Here is a 3,939-nt window from a genome sequence, read left to right as displayed (position 1 = left end):
GGAGTGCAATGGTGCGATCTCTGCTCACTGCAATCTCCGCCTCCCAGGTACAAGCGATTCTCCTGTCTCAGCCTCCCAAGTATCTGGGATTACAGGCGCTGCCACGCCCGCTAATTTTTTGTATTTTTAGTAGAGACAGGGTTTTACCACTTTGGCCAGGGTGGTCTCAAACTCCTGACCTCGTAATCTGCCTGCCTCGGCCTCCCAAAGTGCTGGGATTACAGGTGTGAGCCACCGTGCCCGCTGGGTTTTTCTCATTCTCTTCTCTTCTACCTATTAAACCTCCGCTCCTAAAAATAAAAAATAAAAAGAAATCCCACAGATAATCCCATTAAAAAGTAGGCAAGTGGGCAAGGGACATGAATAGACATTTTTCAAAAGAAGACATACAAATGACCACCAAGCCCATGAAAAAATGCTCAACATCACTAATCATCAGAAAAGTGAAAACTCAGCTAGGCAATGTGGCTCACGCCTGTAATCCTAGCACTTTGCAAGGCCAAGGGGGGTGGATCACCTGAGGTCAGGAGTTTGAGACCAGCCTGGCCAACAGGGGCAAACCCCGTCTCTACTAAAAATATTTTTTAAAAATTCACCAGGAATAGTGGTACACACCTGTAATCCCACCTACTCGGGAGGCTGAGACAGGAGAATCTCTTGATTCCGGGAGGCAGAGGTTGCAGTGAGCTGAGATCGCACCACTGCACTCCAGCCTGAGTGACAGAGCAAGACTCTGTCTCAAAAAACAGAAAACAAAAAGACAAAACAACAACAAAAAGGGAAAATGAAAATTAAAACCTCAGTGATATATCATCTTACACATTAGAATGGCTATTATTAAAAAGACTGGGCAGGCTCAGTGGCTCAAGCCTGTAATCCAGCACATTAGGAGGCTGAGTGGGGAGGACCTCTTGATCCCAATAGTTCCAGACCAGCCTGGGCAACATGGTGAGACCCTGTTTCTACAAAAAAATTGAAAATTAGCTAGGTGTGGTGACATACAAGACCTTGTTTATAAAATAAATAAGTAGATAAATAAATAGACTAAAAATAACTGATGGTGAGAATGCAGAGAACGGAACACTTACACATCTAGGTGGGAATGTAAGTTAGTTCAACCTCTATGGAAAATAGTTTAGAGATTTCTCAAAGAACTAAAAATAGAACTACCATTTGACCCAGTGATCCCACTACTGGCAATCTACCCAAAGGAAAAGAAAAGAAATAGTTGGCTGGGCACAGTGGCTCAAACCTGTAATCTCAGCACTTTAGGAGCGTGAGGTGGGAGGATCCCTTGGCCCAGGAGTACAAGACCAATCTGGGCAACATAGCAAGACTCTATCACTCTCTCTCTCTCTCTCTATATATATATATATGCTGGGCATGTATATATATTATATATATATTATATATTATATAATATATAATATATAATGTATATATATAATATATAATATATAATATATAATATAATATATATTATATATATAATATATATAATTATATATATATATGCTGGGCATGTTGGCATTTGCCTGTAGTCCCAGCTACTTGGGAAGCTGAGGCAGGAGACCAGGGAACAGGAGTTTGATGTTGCAGTGAGCTATGATGGCACCACTGCACTCCAACCTGGGCAAGAGCATGAGACCCTGTCTAAAAAAAAAAAAAGAAAAAGAAAAAGAAAAAGAAAGAAAGAAAAGAAAATATAAAAGAAATCACCATACCAAAAAGAAGATACCTGCATTCATACGTTTATTGCAGCCTGAGCCTAGGAGTTCAAGACCAGCCTGGCCAACATAGTAGGACTCTGTCTCCATAAAAAAATACGAAAATTGGCCAGGCGCAGTGGCTCACGCCTGTAATCCCAGCACTTTGGGAGGCCAAGGTGGGTGGATCACGAGGTTAGGAGTTCGAGACCAGCCTGGCCAACATGGTGGAACCCCGTCTCTACTAAAAATACAAAATTAGCCGGGTGTGCACGTCTGTAATCCCAGCTACTTGGGCGGCTGAGACAGGAGAATTACTTGAACCTGGGAGGTGGAGGTTGCAGTGAGCCGAGATCGCACTACTGCACTCCAGCCTGGGCAACAAGAGTGAAACTCCGCCTCAAAATAAATAAAATAGAATACAATAAAATAAAAATACAAAAATTAGCCAGGAATGGTGGCACAAGTCTGTGGTCCCAGCTACTCGGGATGCTGAGGCAGGAGGATCACTTGAGCAGGGGAAGCCAGGATTCAAAGAAAGTCAAATACCATGTTCTCACTTATAAGTGGGAGCTAATCTCAGCTACTCTGGAGGCTGAGGCAGGAGAATCGTTTGAACCCGGGAAGCGGAGTTTGCAGTGAGCCGAGATCATGCCACTGCACTCCAGCCTGGGCGACAGAGCAAGACTCCATCTAAAACAAAAACAAAAACAAAAAACAAAAAAACAAAACAAATAAGTGGCAGCTAAATAATGTATATACATGGACATAGAGTGTGGGATACTATACTTTGGAAAGTTGGAAGACTGGGAGGGTGGGAGGGGGAGGAACGATGAGAAGTTACTTAATGGGTACAAGTTACACTATTCGGGTGATGGTTACATTAAAAGCCCAGACAATATATCCATGTAGCAAAACCTCACTTGTATCCCTTGAGTTGGAGGGTTGGAAGACTGGGAGGGTGGGAAGGGGAGGAACGATGAGAAGTCACTTAATGGGTACAAGTTACACTATTCGGGTGATGGTTACATTAAAAGCCAAGACAATATACCCATGTAGCAAAACCTCACTTGTATCCCTTGAGTTTATATAAAAAAGGGAAAGAGGTCTCTCCTTGCGGCGCTGCACGCAGAGTACGAGGCTGCGGCGGAGGGAGTCACGTCGGGACAAACCTTTAGAAACTTTCTTCCACTCTGACCGAGTATCGGTTGAAAGGAGTACTGCCGAAACTGTAACCAAAGGAGGCATTATGCTTCCAGAAAAATCTCAAGGAAAAGTACTGCAAGCAAGAGTAGTCGCTATTGGATCGGGTTCTAAAGAAAAGGGGAGAGATTCAACCAGTTAGCATGAAAGTTGAAGATAAAGTTCTTCTTCAAGAATATGGAGGCACCAAAGTAGTTGTAGATGACAAGGATTTTTTTTATTTGTTTATTTTTTTTAAGACAGTCTCACTCTGTCGCCCAGGCTGGAGCGCAGTGGAGCGATCTCGACTCACTGCAACCTTCGTCTCCCGGGTTCAAGCGAATTCTCCTGCCTCAGCCTCACGAGTAGCTGGGATTACAGGCATCCGCCACCACGCCCAGCTAATTTTTTTTGTATTTTTGGTAGAGACGGGGTTTCACCATGTTTGCTGGCCAGGCTGGTCTTGAACTCCTGACCTCAGGCGATTCGCCTGCCTCAGCCTCCCAAAGTGCTAGGATTACAGGCGTGAGCCACTGTGCCCAGCAGGATTATTTCTTATTTAGAGATGGTGACTTTTTTTTTTTTTTTTTTTTTGAGACGCACTCTCGCTCTGTCTCCTGGGCTGGAGTGCAGTGGCGTGATCTCAGCTCACTGCAACCTCCGCCTCGGATTCACGCCATTCTCCTGCCTCAGCCTCCCGAGTAGCTGGGACTACAGGCGCCCGCCACCACGCCAGGCTAATTTTTTGTATTTTTACTAGAGACGGGGTTTCACCGTGTTAGCCAGGATGGTCTTGATCTCCTGACCTCGTGATCCGCCCGCCTCGGCCTCCCAAAGTGCTGGGATTGCAGGCGTGAGCCACCGCGCTCGGCCGAGATGGTGACATTCTTGGAAAGCATGTAGACTGAAATAAGTCACTATTGAAATGGCATCAATGTGAAGCTGCCCATTCCACTGAAGTTCTGAAATCTTTCATCATGTAAATACTTTCCATACCTTTTATTGACCGTGCCCGGCCAATAAAAGGTATTTTAAAGAAATCTAGGCGTTG

Source organism: Pan paniscus, chromosome 4 (assembly GCF_029289425.2).
Source record: "Pan paniscus chromosome 4, NHGRI_mPanPan1-v2.0_pri, whole genome shotgun sequence".
In the NCBI taxonomy this organism is placed as follows: domain Eukaryota; kingdom Metazoa; phylum Chordata; class Mammalia; order Primates; family Hominidae; genus Pan; species Pan paniscus.
This window is presented reverse-complemented; position numbering follows the sequence as displayed.